The 18,152-nt window shown below is 50.7% G+C and overlaps 1 protein-coding gene across 6 annotated transcripts in view; it reads right to left on the bottom strand.

Annotated features, from left to right (window-relative positions):
• The window catches only part of AGPAT3 (1-acylglycerol-3-phosphate O-acyltransferase 3), a gene marked incomplete at its 3' end in the record, with an annotated part of 84,470 nt that overhangs the window by 41,227 nt on the left and 25,091 nt on the right, over window positions 1-18,152 (bottom strand). For 5 of the 6 annotated variants that reach the window (XM_080937808.1, XM_080937806.1, XM_080937804.1 and 2 more), the window contains one exon: window positions 16,712-16,772. The exons of the other annotated variant lie outside the window; for it this stretch is intronic. The remainder of the gene's footprint in view (window positions 1-16,711; window positions 16,773-18,152) is intronic. 6 annotated transcript variants of the gene reach the window in all.

The following is an 18,152-nucleotide window of genomic DNA, read 5'->3' as shown; positions in this document are numbered from 1 at the left end:
GGAAGCTGCCTAGTGTTCACTGGCCCCGCCCACGCTTCCAAGGTTCTCACCACACCCATCCCTCCAGCTCTGCCTCTGGATTGGCAGTTGTTTGTGGCAGTTCTAGGAAGGAGCAAGAGTGGCTGCTCACTTGTGCTGACTAGAGGACCCTCCGGCCGTCACATGACCACAGGGTGGAGGGTTCTGTGTCCCACCCTCAGCCTGGCTCTGTAGGGACACCTGCAGGAAGTGACTTCTGTTCAGCTCTTCAGCCCAGTCTACCCTGCCCATCTTTACATAAGCAAGCACATGCAGAAGCAAAGCAGCAACCTACCCTGTCGCCAGCCCAGTGCTGCAGACAGTGAACAAGGCAGCTGGAGATCTCAGGGACCCAGCTGGTAAAATGCCCTTCCAACAACATGGGGACGCGTGGGGAATGAAGTTACTATGTAGACCAAACAAAGAATAAACAGGCCATGGCGTGAGCCCAGGAGTCTGGGGCCCTGTCTCCAGGGTGCTGCACATATTTGGAAGTGTTCTCCCCAGGTGCTGTCTGGGTGGCTCATGATCACCCCCAAGACATTTTTAAAGGCAGGCACAAAGGAGAGGAATGACACCCCAGCCTGTGTCTGTGAAGGGTGGGTTCTGCACTAGGAGCTTGGAGCCGCCTGGCCCCTGCATCTGGCACTGTTTTCTAGGATGATGAGGATGCACCTGGGTGTCCCTTTGTAAGCAGACATAAACCCTGGGAACAGCAGGAGGGATGGATGCAGCAGACAACTGCCTTGCCCAAAACATAAGAAACCTTGTCTGTCTGTCTGTCTGTCTGTCTTCCTTCCTTTCTCCCTCCCTCCCTCCCTCCCTCCCTCTCTCTCTCTCTCTCTCTCTCTCTCTCTGTCTCTTTCTTTCTTTCTTTCTTTCTTTCTTCCCATATTTAATCCTCATATTCACGACTAAATTCCTGCATGCTGGGATTGTGGTTAAGTACCAAGACACCTGGCTGAAAAATAATTTTTTTCAACCTTTCAGAAAAAGGTCAGATAGAAAACATAGTGAGAAACTAAAATACCTACAAACAACTCATTACTTTCACATAGGGATGGCATTGGAAAGCTATGCTCAGGCCAGAACAGCGCCTGTCCTGCCTTACCTGCCTGCGCTTACCCTCAAAACACCTCCGTACCCTCTGCCACCCTCTCACCAGCAGGACAAAAGGCCTGGCAGAGATGGGTCCCCAGCCAGCCAGTACCCCTAGCTTAACCCACGTTCACCTGCTGATTCTGGCTTCTTGGAGTAGCATGAAGTCAAAATCAGGAATGACCCACCTTGGCCAAGGAGGAACTATGTTTTAAAATGTACTTATTATGGTGTGATTTCTAAAGGGATCCATTTCTTTGAATGATGGGTTTTTCAAAGGTGCCTTGGACAGACCCACAAGGGTCCAGGCCAAGGCCTGTCAGACTGCTGGCTTCCAGGAAGCTGGTTGGTACTTGGTGTTCCTGGTGAGATTTTTTAGATTGCAAGTTAAAAAGTTTCAATGGCAAGATGAGTAAGATTTTTGCATAGGCTGATTTTTACATTTTTATATACATGTCCTCCTAGACTGTAAAAGGACCGGGGCCCCACATCTCAGCATGCCTCAGTGCACTCTGCCTAGCATCACTCCATGTTGGACAGACCAATACTGTACATGGCCAGCAGGGTAGAAAGGCTCTGCCTAGAATGCCCGGCCCTCTATAATACTACAGCCAACCAAAAGAGCCCCCCATCCCCACCCCACAGCTACTCAGGGAGCAGGAAAGGACGCTCTGAGAATTCACCTACAAGAGTCTCCTGTAGCTCAGAGTGCTGATATTGTGTGCTCAGGAGCCAATACAGAGAAAAGCTAATTATTCTAATAAGTAAGATCAATGTTATAATCTTTAAATCAAAGAATGAGACAGGAAGACCTGGGGCTTTCACAGTGCTGGCTCTGTGGTACTGACCCTGGGGTCTTATCAGCCCTGCAGCTGTGGAATCAACCCAAGGAGGCTCTCGGTGGCCTCTATCTACATCCCTGCTCCTTAGCACCAGCTGTGCCTTGTACCTGTCCCAGAAGCTGTGTGACCTTGGGCACCACTCTCAAGGGTTCTTGGACCCTTCTTAGTTCAAACATCCTGTAGCTTGTAACCCTGAAATCCTGCTTGGAAAGAAGCCCAGTAAGGAAGCTTGAAATCTAGTATTTCTGATTGTGTTTGTGTGTGTCTGAGTGTGTGTGTATCTGTATCTGAGTGTGTGCCTGTGTCTGAAGTATATATATATGTGTGTGTGTTCACATGTATCCAGGTGTGAGTTGTATGTGTGTGTGTGTGTATCTGAGTGTGTGCCTGTATGTGAGTGTGTATGTATATATGTCTGTGAGTGTGTGTGTGTTCATGTATATCTGGGTGTGAATTGTGTGTGTGGCTTAAGCTAGAAGTGTTCAGTGGGCATAGAAACAATGTCCATTAACAGGTGGCTGAGGGAATATTATTGACAATTATCATGGGATGTCAGGAGTTAGTCTTTTGGAAAAGGTGTTCAGCAGTGTCTGATTTTATCTGGACCGTCAAGATCTACAGGAAGCATCAGTAACATGTAGGAGTGATCAGGACTCTCCGGGAACGCATAGTGGCCATGGAATACTTTCACCAAAGACATATAATAGGACAATCTATAAGGATTCCATGACTGCTTTTAGAGGAATCAGAAAGGAGGCCAGAACTAAAGGCTCTTCGATAAAGCACCGAGACTATGGACGGACTAACAGCCCTCCTTCCCAAGGCATGGATCATCCCAGCGTGAGGAGGTAGTCCTTCCTCACCTCCTCCTTCATTCCCACCCATCCATTTTTCCCTCTTCCATGGTACACTCAATAAAATAAAGTAAATAAATAAAAAAAAAAAAAAAAAAAAAAAAACAAGGTTGCTGAGGACGGGCAAGAGAGCTCTGAGGATAAAGGCATTTGCCATGTGGCCCTCATAACCTGAGTTTTGTTCCTGGGATCCACATGATGGAAAAGGACTGACTCCCAGCATGTGCTCTCTGACCTCCTCACTCTTACCCTGGCATACTGGCACCCAGGCTCTCGGGCACATGCACACGTAGGTAGGACACAGAGTTGGAAGAGGCGAGACAGTAAGTCACCCAGCTTCGGGGATGCCACCCCCACTAGGAAAGCCAGTGTGTACAGCAGGGTCCCCAAGGAGCCATGGACATGATTTATGGCCATACCTGACAACTCTCCCTTCAGGAATGGAGCCTCCGTATGAAGCTTGGAGTCATAAGGGAAGAATCTGAAGCTACAGTGGAAACTATGCCCCTGCAGTAACCCCTCGCCCCTCGGGAAAACAGAAACCCTGAGCTTTAGAGTCTGGTTTGTGGGTGTGAACAGAAGGACTGGGAAGGGTGACCTTGGCAGAGGCCAGCCCGTCACCACCCCTCCTGTCCAGTTAGACCATCAGTCTTAATGCGATTGGTGCCTCCCTGAAGGTGCCGGGTCACCTACTTCCACAAAGTCACCTACTAAAAATACAGGGCTTATGGGGAGGGAGGGCGGGCAAGGCGGCACTGTCCCAACACAGCTACACTGGCCAGAGGCCACTGTTCACAGAGCCTCTCACCCAGGGGCTGGGGTGGAAGGGAGAACAGATGGTTTGGGTTCTTCAAATTCAGGGCCAGTTGCTCTGAATAGACGCTTGAAGCTGCCACATACTCATGAAGAGACAGAGAATCAGACACCAGCTCCTCGTGTCCCCAAGCTGGCCTGGTCTCAAGTGAGCTGCAAAACAGACTGGTCCCTGGTTGTGGGCCCCGCACTATGGCCACTAGCACCCCTCATTTTTCTGGGTAGGCAGTGTGGAGCCAGGCTGAGCCTGGGCCTTCTGCTCCTTGTAAACTTTCTCATCTGCTCTCCTGCCTGCAGTCCGCAGGCCGAGCTCATGAACAGGAGTTCCACCAGCCTGGCTGCTGGCTGGTGGCTCTGCTGGTCCTACTTGGCAGAGAGAAGAAAGCCTTCCATCTGCTCTCTGCCACTGCCTGACCACAGCACCAAGTTCCCAGTCACAGGGGTTCTGATGACCCCTGCTGGGCATCTTGAAGAGCCATTTGGTCATTCTGTCTGTTGCCTGTGTCCCTGCTCTGCCCACAGATAGCCTGGTCCAGCCCTGGGATCTGTTGGCCTCCAAACAGCCCCACAGACATGTCCGCACATGCTATATGCTTGGTAGGACACAAACTACCCATCTCCCCACAAGCGCCCCAAGATGAATGGCATCCAGAGCAGATCAAATATGGGGAGGTAAAGGGTCCCGAGAGTCACATGTCAACCAGAGCAGTCCTGGACCTGTTCTCAATCCCAGAAGTAACAGACATCATCTGTCAGTATTAAGCTCTGTCTCTGGAGCAATGGTCTCTGGTGGCTCTCACACTTTCCCAGGACAGTAGACAGCAGGAACTCCTCTTTGGACCTCTGACTCATCTGCTTAAAACCAAGTCTGTACAACCCCATGCTGTAGCAGATGACCAGAGTCACCACCCCCTCCCAGCAGCCCTGGGGTGCACTCCCAAGGCCCCCTCCACTTATCCTCGGGTGCTTGCCAATCTAGGGGAGGACAGCCAACATTTTCCCACAACTTCATGCACTGCGTTTTCTGATGATGGGGAAGGGATCACATTTCAGGGCGCACACTGGTCCTTCAGTCTCTGTGGGCTTCTGCCCACCCTCACTGTCCTCTCAACAAGCAGCAAGCAGGCAGACCAAGGATACAGGGTAGGGACTGGCCTGCAGAGCTCAGCCTGTGAGCCTCCTGCCTGAGTGGCCCATAGATCAGCCTGTCCTGTGGGGTGGCAGTCTGCTGTTATAGGGCTTTCACCAGGAAGCCATCTTGCCAGACTCATGAACCATAACTTCCCACAAAAGGAGCAAATACTGATGTTCTAACCGCTGAGGCCTGGCTCTGTGCTTCCCTCCCCCACCACTCCTTCCAAACCAAAAGCCAGGAGTCTTAGGACGCCCCCAGTCTACAACTACTTACTTCTACGGCATCGCTCCAGCTCCATTCACATCATTACCTTGTTCTCTGGCACCTGAGCCTGCACACCTCAGGGCTCTGTGGACTTCATGAAATCACTCTCACGTGGACAGAACCTGACTCCAGTGTCAGATTCTAGTAACCTGGTCGAGCGCTGAGTCGTAACAGCGACCTGAATGCTTAGGTTGGCTCATCCCCTGTGGAAGTCCACGGCTGCTTCCTCTGCCTTCTTCAGCATCTGAGGCCTTTCTTTCTTCAGCACAAGGACGAGCTAGTGTGGTGCCCTTTGGTCTCCTCTACTCCTAACATGCCCAGAGGCCACAGCCACTTGCTAGCTTTCCCTCAACTTGCAGTGTTGACAATACTCAGTCTTGCCAGCCCTGGCTCCAAGCAGTGTGTCCAGTGTGGATGAACAGTGGACCACCCCCTCCCCAAACATCACGATGGTTCTGCTCTGGACCATAGATATAGTTACTGTTCTGGTAACTGTCTGTTGCTTTGGGGTGGCACTTCTTCACTGTTCCTACCTGACAAATACTAATGGGTCTTATATGTTATCTTCTCCCCTGCCCAGCCAGCAAACACCAGCACAATGTACAGAACAAGTTCAGGACAGCCAGGCATATGTAGCGAGTTCCTGTCTCGAACATACACACACCATTCTCTCTCTCTCTGAACTCATGGTGCTGGATTACAGCTCAGTACTGTAGAGAAGTCCAGGGCCCACCCCAGCACGAGAGAGGAGACTGGTTAATTATAGAACAGGGTAGTGAGGCTACCCCACTCACCTCTCCTGCTGGCCACTGGATGTACATCTAGAATCTTCCAAGATGTCTGTGTAGCTTTAAGAACCCAGAAACATTTCTTTCTTGATCCCTATGCCAAGGCTTCATTAACTACCCCCCAGCATCCCATGCCCCCAGGGGCTGGGGCGCAGCTCTGCCTTCTGAACCCAAGCCAGGCCTTGTCATTGTCATCTCATTGTCATCCCTGCTTCTCAGGGTGCTGTACACCCTGTCCCACCATTACTTCAAACATGATAAGCATCACAACCTGGTACCTGATTGTGAAATGATCAGGCCCTAGTTGACTCTGGGTAAAACTGCCTAATGGGTCTCTCCCCACCCCCTCCTTCCCCCTTTCCACATGGCTTGGCTTCCACAGTTCAAAACAGCAATGCAAAATCCCAGGTGTAAACAATGTGTGTTTTAAGTGATTTCTCTTATAGCATGCTTCGTTCACTCTCCTGGTTTCTGAGTGATTGTGTGAGCTACTGTTTGTCTCTTTGAGCCCTTAATCTGTAAAGTCGAGTGCACCATGAGCAAGCATCACGTTCACAGCGCACCTGCGGCTTGGGTACTCACAGGGCTAGATCCCTGAGGATGAGAGGGAACTGAACTTTTGCAGAGGAGAATCTTAACTTCCCCTCACACCAGTCTAGAGCCTGTGGCCCTTCAGGTAGGGCTAGCCCCTTATTAGACCAGGATGTGCACTCACACTCCTAAGAGGAGACTGGGCTTGAGAGCGATATGAACAGGTGCGAAATGCTTCACCTGCAGTTCTGACACCCCTTAGTACTCGGCCGGCTGGGGACCCTCCCAGCTCCCAACCTGGCAACACAAGGACAGACAGAATCCAAGGGCTTCTCTTCTCCATGAAGCAGAAGCTCATCTTCTTAGAACAATCCCCACCCCCACCCCACTCCCAACACAGCTCAGAGTTCCCTCTCTCCTAAAGATGAGGGTATTTTTTGCAGCATAAAACATACTCTACTGAAGGACCTGCAGGTCCAAGTTCATTCTAACCTGCAGACAAAGTGGACACCGGGCCCTAATCAGCCACAGTGATGGCCCCTCCCTCTATCCCACTCCAGCTGATGGTGGCCCAAGAGAAACACTATCTCATCAAAGACGGCAGGTGATGCCCCCAAGGGTGTGCTTCTGCAAGCATGACACTGGTTAGTTACACAGAGCTGCTTACCCAAGAAGTCATTTCGCAACCGTGGGAAAAGATCTGAGAGGGAGTCACGCAAGCAGGTCCCAATCCCTCGGGATATCAGCAACACCCAGTGCCTGTTCAAACCACAGCAGCGACACTGTGAGCCTGAACACAACACTCCTTTGCGAGCAGGGTAAGAACACCAGAGGAGGACGCTAACCTAGAGGGATGTTTCATCCAGCCGGCACACTCAACATGCCAGCTCAGCTGTGTGAGCATTAGGGAGCTGCCAGGAGCTGCCATGCCTCTTGCCACCCACCCTGTGCCAGTCCAACTCAGAGCCTTAGCATAGCCTCGCTGACTTCCAAGGGCAAAGAGGTGATGCAAGTCTGGAAGCCACCACGCTGACAGCCAGGCTCTGTCCTCTCCTTTACTAGGTGACATCTGTCTGCACAGAAGAGATTAGGCACCTAGGGGAGTCCCGCTGCCACAGTGGCAGCAGCAACAACAGGCATCCCAAAGGATGTGCTCAGAGGAGGCCAGCAGGCCATTAGAGACAAGTGCCACTCACCCAAATTTTTGAGGGACCTGCTTTGGAACTTGAGCAACAAAGAACCACAGGCCCAGAAACTGGACTAGAAGAAGACACTCATCTAGCACCAGGGTGGAGGCAGGGGATCTGGAGAGGGCCATCCATCAAAGGGCAGACCAGCAGGTCTAAGAGATGCCCCTATCACTCCCCTTCAGTTGATGTGGATACACTAACGTCAACAAGGTGGGGCTGGAGCAGTCACCCTTACCTGTACAGGCAGGCAGGTCCCCAGCAGAGCTGCGGGTAGCTCAGAGGTGTCAGGAGGCAGACTGGTCCGGCTGGCTTTTATCTCCACTGCTAGGAGGAGCAAGACCCAGGCCCTGACACTTGATTACACCTGACAGGTTTCTAGACCAGAGGCAAAGCAGGGGTGTGGCCTGGAGTAAGAACCCAGCCAGACTCTGCCCACACCCACCAAGTACACCCATGTGAGCCCACAGAAAAGGTCCTTATCTAAGTGCCCAGAATGAAGCCTGGGTCTAGCCAGGCCCACCACTTAATCAGAAACACCACAACAGCTACAAAAACCCAAACATGGGGCTCCACATGGAAGGTAGAGGAGAATTAGGAACAGAAAATGCCTTTCTCCACAGCCCAGTGAAGGACAGAGGGTGTCTCACAAGCCTTCCCCCACCTAAGCCCATTTTTCCTTGCTTCCTGACCCTTAGCTCTGCCTAGGAACATCATGGCTCATCAGCACTTAACAACACAGCCTCTTAAGCAGGGCGGGCACTAAGTGGAGGTTAAAGATGAGCAAGTCAAAAGGAAAAAGCCAAGTGTGACCGGACCACACATGAGCCAGCGGTGCAGGGCAGCAATCCTGAGGCTTGGAAACCACAAGGAAAGACAGAAATAGAAGCAAGCAGGCTTAGGGGCTGAGTCCCTGCAGCCCAGAGAACAGCTGCACACTCTCAGTCCTCCTCTCCACAGGGAGCACTGTTAGAAGGAGAGCACTGTTAGAAGGGGAGCACTGTTAGAAGGGGAGCACTGTTAGAAGGGGAGCACTGTTTGTTAGAAGGGGAGCACTGTTTGTTAGAAGGGGAGCACTGTTAGAAGGGGAGCACTGTTTGTTAGAAGGGGAGCACTGTTAGAAGGGGAGCACTGTTAGTTAGAAGGGGAGCACTGTTAGAAGGGGAGCACTGTTAGAAGGGGAGCACTGTTAGAAGGGGAGCACTGTTAGAAGGGGAGCACTGTTAGAAGGGGAGCACTGTTTGTTAGAAGGGGAGCACTGTTAGTTAGAAGGGGAGCACTGTTAGAAGGGGAGCACTGTTAGAAGGGGAGCACTGTTTGTTAGAAGGGGAGCACTGTTTGTTAGAAGGGGAGCCTGCTTCTCAAGGTGCAGACACGGCTGTGAGATGAGAAGCAAGTGCTTTCGGTCTTAGTCCCCAGTTTCCCGAGGCGCTTGGCAGTGCAGCTCCTTATTACTGAGTCACAGTTTAGAAATTCCTAATTAGCTCTTTAAGTCATGCCCTGACATGCTAATGAGCCATCCATTATAGCCTTGGGCTGGGGCTGGTGACCAGAGAAGCCCTGTGACCAGAGGACTGAAGGAAGCCCTGAGAGAAGAGAAGATGGGGATGGCCTCAGACCAACTGGCACAGGAGTCAACTTGTGAACAGAACGCTGGTAGGGCAGGCACTAGGATCAACAACTGACAAATGGAACGCCATGGAACCAAGACACTTCTGCAAGGCTAAGGACAACATCAATAGGACAAAGCTGCAGTCTGCAGAAAGGGAACATCTTCACCAACACTACATTTCACAAGGGCTAATATCCAAAATATATTAAGAACTCAAGAAACTAGACATCAACAAACCAAGGATTCAATTAAAAACTGAGGTACTAATCTAAACAGAATTCTCAACAGAGGAATTTCAAGTGGCTTAGCAACACTTAAATATTCAACATCCTTAGCCATCTGAGAAATAGAAATCAAAACTATGTTGAGATTCTATCTTACTATACCTGTCAGAATGGCTAAGGTCAATAAGGCAGGTGGCAGATCATGCTGCCCAGGAGGTGGAGCGAGGGGACACTCCTCTATTGCTGGTGGGAGGACAAACTTGTAGAGCCACGGTGAAAATCAATATGGCAGGTTTTTTTTTCTCTTTTTTTTTTTTTCAGAAAATTGGGAATTGATCTACCTCAACACCCAGTTGTGCCACTCTTGGGCATATACCTAAAGGACACTCGATCATACCACAAGGACACTTACTCAACTATGTTCACAGTAGCTCTATTCATAATAGCCAGAAACTGGAAATAACCCAGATATCTTCTCAACCAAAGAATGAATAAAGAAAATGAAACGCATTCACACAATTAAGTATCATTCAGCTGTAAAAACAAAAAGTTACATCATGAAGGTTTCGGGCAAATGAACAGAACTAGAAAAAATTTCAGAGTGAGGTAACCAGACCCAGCAAGACAAACACGGCATGTACTCGCTTATAACTGAATATTAGCTGTTAAGTAAAGGATAATCATGCTATAATCCACAGGCCCAGAAAGGCTAAGTAACATGAAGGGTTCGGGAGTTGGGGGGGACGAACACACAGAGCTCCCGGGGAAGGAGAAATACATAGATTTTGCAGGTAGACTGGGTGGGCATGGGGATGGGACTAGGTGGGACATGGTGGGGAGGGGTGGAGGGAGAGAGTGCAAGGAGAGACAGATGGAATTAGGGGAACATTTTGGGGGACAATGTGCAGTGGAAACTTCCTGGAATCTTTGAGGGCGACCCTAGTGAGGACACCTAGGATGTGGAGCCTAAACCAGGCGTTTTCTGTCACCAAGCAAGGCTTCCTGTGATGGGACTGGGACACCAACACAGCAACAAACCTTCAGCCCCATTCTGTCCTGCCTGTAAGATGTGCTGGGGCACTGGTGGCTCAGAGCTGCTGGGAGTGACCAAGCAATGGCTGGACTAATTAGAAGCCCACACCACAAGAGGGAGCCCATGCCCAACTGCCTGAATGACTGGAACTGGAGGTTGGATAGCTCAGAAACCCAGGGTAGAACAAAATGTGAGTAGCAAGGAGGAAAAGGAAAGAAGGAAGGGAGGGAGAGAAGGAGGGAGGGAGGGAGGGAGGGAGGGAGGGAGGGAAGGAGATTAATGAAATGGCCCCTAATCATGTTCTGCTATCTTCATAGCTCCGTGCTAGTCCGGTCGGAGAGGCTGCCTCTCGTAGCTGATGGGAAAAGGTTCTGAGACCCAGCAGTCACACATTAGGTGAAAAGAGCCCAGGTCCTAGGTCTTTATCCAGACCCTCCCCAGGGAACTCAGGGAAAACCTTGGAAGAGGGGGAGGGGACTATGGGAACCAGAGGGGTGGAGGAGCTTGGCCAGAGGAGTAAGCAGCAATCTGAGGTGACAGCTTGTCCATGTTTAGCTCTAAGGACATGGAAGGGATTCGTGGCGTTTCTTCAGCATGAACACTGGACAGCAGCCTGGCAGTTCGAACCGCCTCCTTGAGGGTGCAGCAGTCAATCTGAAGCACTCCATGGATGTATTATAATGTCACCTGAGCTGATGCGTCTACTCTGCCATCTGCCAGGGGCACCTGTGCCCTGGTCAACACACTGAGGGAGACACAGCAAGTGCCAGGACTAAGAGAGGCCCTTTGGGAAGGTCGGCTTCAGCTAGGAGCAGATAAGACAGCCTACAGATTGGCCTCAGCCTTATGCGGCAAACCAAAACACCATCAAAGCTGCTGTGTGCAGGACACGGGAAGGTGAACTACAGCGAATTAATCCGTGTGACTACTGACAATAGAAGAGAGACAACAGGGTAGCTCTATGTGTGCTAGGATAAGCCACCTGCCACAGAGATGTGTTCTGGACCCATCGCAGCCATTGTGCTAAGGAGGGACTGGAGGGAGGAACTGATAAGGCTGTACTCGCCTGCAGTCTCAGCATGCAGGAGGCTGAGGCAGGGGGATCATTGGTGCTCACCTCAAACAGAGATCAGAGGAGAGAAATATAAAAGGTGCCACAGTGTCAGTGATGGGACGGTTTCAGGAAGTCCGAGACGGTCTTAAGGCCAGCATAAGAAACAATGCTTCCCATGAGGCTTCGCTCATGGGACCCCAGGGTGCCACACTCTCTGTACACACACCCGTAAACATAGCCTTCTCCTCTGGGTTCCATGCTATGCCCAAGCCTCTCCCGGGGGTCTGCACAGCAGCTAGAATACCTCATATAGGAAGACAGTGAAGTGCAGAGGCGCAGTGTGGCCTCACACACTAGCATCTGCTTACAGTCTGTGCTGGAGGTCATGCATTCTCCATGTCCCCCAACTTCCTGTGAGCTCACCTGATTCCAGCCCACACTGAGTGATCAGGGGAAAGGCAAAGTCCACGCCAATGAGGATGACCAGGACACATCGCAGCTGTCATCTCTCGTAGTTTTACCCAGAGCCCCACTCCATACAAAGCTGGCCCAGCCGAAAGGTGTGCCAGCCTGTAGAGGCCGTGTTCAGATGTCGTCTCAGATTACCGCGTGACGAGCAGAACCTAGCAGATGGTAGTCATGAGACAAGACCCGGGACACTCAATCAGAGCAACCACGAGGACAGACGCAGCAGATGGAGGCGGGGGATGCATCTGGCCTGGCCTTCGGAGGTCAGAAGTGCCAGAAAGAGACACATGTGCAGCCCTTTACCTGTGTTGTACACACGGGCCCACAGTGCAGGTAGCAGTCCTCAGTGGAAAGGTCTCTGCGGCCAGACAACTCCCCTCCTGTAACCACTTGTCAACAGAGAAACTTACAACAGCACCAGCTGAAGGGACAGGTACAGAGAGCCAGCTCTATACAACAGGGAAGGCGAAGTCCACTTCCACGGAGACAGCTGACTGGGGCAGCCTGCAGGGTTGTGAGGGCCAAGTCTGCCAAGTTATTTGAACAGGTGGCCTCTGGCCCTAGCTGGCCCTCATGGGAAGACAGATGAGCAGGCCAGCTCAACTGTGCTCTCTAAACCAGAGGCATGGGTCAAGGGCCCATTCCAGTCAACTGCATTAAGCCATCCCAGAGCCCACAGGCATAGGCATGATGAGAGCCCAAATAAACACACATTTCAGGACATTAGTGAACCCAGATGGCCTAAGTTGTTTGAGTTGTCCTGGAGCTCGCTACGTAGACTTTGCTGGCCTCGAACTTGGAGAACCACCTGCCTCTGCCTCCCAAGCACCAGAATTAAAGGGGTGTGCCATCACTGCCCGACAAAAAGAGGCTTTTTTTGTGTTTGTGTTTGTTTTTGTTTTATAGGAGGCGGGTCTGTGCAAACTGACAGTTAGAATCCAGCTACAGAAGCTGCCCCACAGAACTGCAGTTAGTAACTGCTTGGTTGTCTTTTTTAAAAAACTGTTTGTTTGTTTGAAACAAGGTTCTCCAACCTGACATGTAACGGAGGAAGACCTTCATCCCCTGACTCTCCTGCTCTGTCTCCTGAGTGCTGTGATTACGGGCACAGTCATCGTGCTGATGTGCACAGAGTGTGGGGGTTAGCCCCAAGGCTTTGTACAAAGCTAACTACCGGCCCAGCCCGCTGGTGTGTTCCTGGGAGCTTTTTATGAGTTCTGGAAGATTAATTACAAACCACTCCGGGTTTGTGGATCCTCCCAGAAGAGTGAAATCCTAGATGGAGTAGGAACATAGCTTTATTTATTATATTTGGTTCTGGTTCAAGTTTTACAGGCATATGCTACTTCTATAATTAAAATTTAAGTGTTGAGAACAGAGTTAACACACACACTAGGCTCCTACCTTTGTATCTGCATGGCTGGCGGCAGTCTGCCCACCCACCCAGAACCGATAAGACTCAGCTCTTCTTTCAAGAAAAGTGCCTCCCCTTGCAGGATGTCTCCCAGTACCAGACAGCCCATCAGGGCGATGTCGGCACCCTTTGCTCTCCCCTCACACAACCTTCAGAATACAAAGATAACCTCTGCCCTGTACAGCGAGCCACGGGCACCGCACAGGGAGCCTCTGTTCGCCTTTACCTTCTCTGCCTCTGCAGGGAACCCTGGGCCTCCAGCACCCACCCAGCACCTACTCACTTCCTGCAACCTCAGACTGTGTCTGAGACCTTTGTCACCAGGGTAACATACCTGGGCTGCAGCACTCACGTGACCTGAGCGAGGCTTGTCCCCTATTGCTCCGAGAGACACAATCAAGAGCCAGTCTGGAAAGCTCCTCTTCTCTCAAGATTCCTGCCTGCTTTCCAACCTGGCCGGAAACAACCTGAGCTTGACACTTAAGGCCCTGCTGGGAAGGAAGGACCTCTGCCTGGTGTAGTCTCAGATGGGCTCCAGTCAGGGTTGTCTACCTACTGGAGTCCTCTGAGTCCCTGGGTGACCACACGCACCTCCTGTCCCCCACCCCTCCCAACTGCTAATTCAGCTGGCAAATCCCTTTTGGCCAATTACTTTGTGCTGTTAGGTAAGGTCTCCTGCACACCCTGGAAAAGCTCAAGGCCCAGAACCTCATAGCACTTCCTTCCACAGCAGGGCTCTCCAAATGTTGGGTCTTCCAGCACCCCACATTGCACTGTGACCTTGGAGCATGCACCTTTTCAGATGTTTACTAGCTGTTTGAATGCCTTTATTAGCATTTACTTTTTATTTAAAGATTTATTTATTTATTTATTTATTTTTATATGAGTCCACTGTAGCTGTCTTCAGACACACCAGAAGAGGGCATCAGATCCCATTTATTATTTTTCATATTTATTTATTTGGGGTGTGCATGGCATATCATGCATGTGTGGTCGAAGGACAACAGCTCTTCCCTTCTGCCATGTTTCCTGTGCTCAGACTTAGTTGTCCAGCTCGTCAGGAAGTGTTCAAACTCACTGACACATCTTGCTGGCCCTTGGAAAGCTTTCAAGAGATGCCAGTTGTTGGAAACAAATGTGTTACTATAAATTTCAACATTAGCAATGGGACAGCAGAAATGGCCAGAGGCCCGTGGCCATCTGTGAGCTGTTCCTGTCTTGCCCCTTCTGAGAGTTGAGCGTCCGTGCACTGTGGGCATTGAGCTGACCCCAAGCACTGTACTGTAGATCCAGTTTAGGCCTCACTCCTAGCTTCCTGGGTCCAGCAATGTCCCCAGCCTCAGGCACTCCTCCCACCTCATTTCCCAGCCCTCAGATATAACAGAACCAGAGTCCTTGTCCCCATGGTGAAGTACACTCAGTGCCTCTTGCAACTCACTTTCTACAGAGCTCTGCTGTGCAGCTGCCCACCCCACCCCCAGACCCAGAAGGGTCACAACATCTGCAGTGGCCCATCTGGGCAATCTCTGGCAACACATTAGCCATAGTGGTACTTGACTTTAGAATCTCTGTGTCTTTGGTGAAGCGTACTGGTCCACAAGAATGTAGTTCTGCGTAAGTGTTCACTGTGCAGAAACACCGAGAGAGAGAGAGAGAGAGAGAGAGAGAGAGAGAGAGAGAGAGAGAGAGAAAGAGAGAGAGAGAGAGAGAGAGAGAGAGAGAGAGAAAGCGCATGTGTGTGTGTGGTGTGTGCATCTGTGTATGTATGTGTGTATGTATGTTTGTGTGTGTGCATGTATGTGTGTGCATGTGTAGGTGTGTGTGTATATGTGTGACGTGTGTGTGGTGTGTGTATATGTGTGACGTGTGTGTGGTGTGTGTGTATATGTGTTTGTGTGTGATGTGTGAGTGTGTGTGTGTATTTGTGTGTGTGTGGTGTGTGCGTATGTGTGTTTGTGTGTGATGTGTGAGTGTGTGTGTGTATGTGTGTGTATGTGTGTATGTGTGTGTATGTGTGTATGTGTGTGTATGTGTGTATGTGTGTGTATGTGTGTGTGTGTGTGTGTGTGTGTGTGTATGCCTGAGAAAGGCTGCCCAGAGTGCATGCAGTCAGAACTGCGGTGGGCACCTATGAAACCAGCTATTCAACTGGATAACAAAGGAAAAGTTAGATTTTGTTTTCAGAAAATCATAACTATAAACAGAAAAGGTGTAGATTAGAATTTGATTGCAACAATCCCATTTATAGTGTGGATTATGGAGGAAGGGCTTAAGCCAGGGTCTCACTGTAGCCCATACAGGCCAAAACCATGATGTTCTTTGCCACAGACTCCCAAGGGCTGAGACAAGAGGCCTGTATTATTGCAAAGGCTCATCTCCCAGTTACTCAAAATGTTTGTTGTTGTCATAAATAAAACAGTGGGTTTCAGAACACTCTTGGATACAATTTTGTCCCAGAAAGTTACTACCTCCCACTGCCTGCCAAGAACTAGGACACTGACCTAACCCATGGGCCTGCACTGCAGTCGGAACCAAGGGATCTGCTGGACAGACAGCAGCCACCCTACAGCTGTCTTCTGGGTCATGGGGAAAGGGCAGGAGGCCACCTGATCCAGGTTTGACCACTGAGGATGAGCCTGTGACTCAAGGGCTCTGGGGATAGCATGAAGCTCCAAAGGGTGAGGGCACAGGAGCAGGGAGAGATGTCCCACCCTGGTCATACAAAAGGCTAGGCTCTGTTCTCAGGCCTAGTGATCCAGAACCCACTGCCCGACTGACCCAGATAAGGAGCACAGTTTTCCACCAACATCAGCCTCTGTGGCCTCCAGAAGGAGATGCCCCTGCCCTGTTTTTATCAGGAAGCAACTCTGACTCCAGGGTCACATGCTTTTAGGTCCTGGGTAGGTGGTCTCAAGGAGACTGGTATGCTTCTGGGGTCATTCTGTTGACAGGGTGCGGCCATGTGAGAGCTGTGTCCTGACAGCCACCTTGGCTCAGCATCCTAGCTCACCAGCCCTTCACTGGTGATACAGACATGTATATACACATACGCACGGCAGATACAGATAGATGCCTCCTGACCATAGAGGGCACTACAATGCACGCCCTTTAAGAAAACCAACAGGTATATTAAGGCCTGGCCATGCCAGGGTTCAGATGGTCCGGGTAGTCCTATCTAACCCAGGTATGCATTAAGGTCAAAGATCTTCTACCACTCAGAGCTGTCCATGTCACACAGGAGACCCACATCCAGACCGTACCCAAGATACACACACACACACACACACACACACACATACACGCGCACACACACACACACACACACAGAAACATGCTCATGCAAACTCCTGAAACCGTCCGTGCTCTCTTCACTTACCAAGGCACAGAGTAGCAGGGCCAGGCAATGGCTGTCCTCAAGGGTGTTCGACCTGTGGGGCCTAGAAGAGGAGAACATGGTCATAAATGTGACATACCCAGCTTAGGAGGGGCATTTCCCTGAAAGCAGGCAAACAGCGCTAGGTAGAAACTTCACAAGCCACTCCCAGGATCATCCCCTGCAGTGGGTTGAGCCTGTGCTGCCTTTGCATGGCAGGAGACTCACAGACGCTTTATAAATGAACAAACCCAGAGTCAGGCTCTGGTCCCATTCCAGGACACTGGAGACCCACAGGTCCCTAAGCTGTGGAGCTGGGCTGCTGCATCTGCCCTGGACAACAGAACAGCCTCCCTCCTCCCCAGGGGCTGTCCTACCCAGAGCCACCACCCACCTTGTGATGGTGACCCTTCCCACCCACTCCACTCACTGGGCTCCCCTGGCCCGTCAGCCCCACCACACCACATCCCAGCCTTTGAGGCTCAGCACTCTAAAAGCTCCATTTAAACTGTGGCAAAACCTGCACAAGACTGACCATCTTGAGTGTGTCTGGGGCATGTTAAGCGCGTGTGTATGGCTGTGAAGACATGGCACCCACAGAGCTGTCTTATATTCCTAAAGGAATACCCAGCCTTTCCCATAAGCTAGCAGCCCAGCCTTCAGTACCCAGGCTGCTTTCTGTCTGGAAACCCTAGCAACTTGATGTAAGTGGGATCGTGCAATCACTCTTTCTGTGATGGCCTCTCTCTTAAGGCCAAAGGCCATTCCGCTGGGTGGGCGCAGCAGAGGGTGTCTGTGTCCCCACCCCACTGTGACAGTGCAGACAGCAGTGCCTTTAACAATGATCGGGTCTTGAGTCTTGGTGTCCTCAAGAGAACAAATTTTTGTTCCCCAAATGGATGATCCTCCTGCCTTGGCCTCCCTGGTACTGGGATTAGAGGAGTGTGCCACCCTGCCTGGACACTTTCCAGTGTTTTAAGCTGCCTCTACACTGTCTTTGGCCCACATACTCCTGAGGAAAATCCATTCCACTATCAGCTCTGCCCCTGTGTAGTGACAGGAGCCAACCAGTCTGGCTTCCTCAGCTCACTCGGGGCGTGGCACTGTGGACTGCTCTGCTTCTTCAGAGTGGGTTTAGTGACTTTCTTGAATTGAAATTTTCACCAAATTTGGAAAAATTCAAGGCCTTACTTTTTCCCAGCACATGAGACCTTTATGTAGAAATTAACTTCATGTTCTTTTCCACTTGGCACAGTCCCACTGATAGGTTTATTTTTTTAAAGAATAATTTATTATATTTTATGTATACGAGTCCACTGTAGCTGTCTTCAGACACACCAGAAGAGGGCATCAGATCACATTACAGATGGTTGTGAGCCAACATGTGGTTGGTGGGAATTGAACTCGGGACCTCTTAACCACTGAGCTATCTCCCCAGCCCCAC

This window comes from Micromys minutus, assembly GCF_963924665.1.
Source record: "Micromys minutus genome assembly, chromosome: 25".
Classification (NCBI taxonomy): domain Eukaryota; kingdom Metazoa; phylum Chordata; class Mammalia; order Rodentia; family Muridae; genus Micromys; species Micromys minutus.
This window is presented reverse-complemented; position numbering and strand designations above follow the sequence as displayed.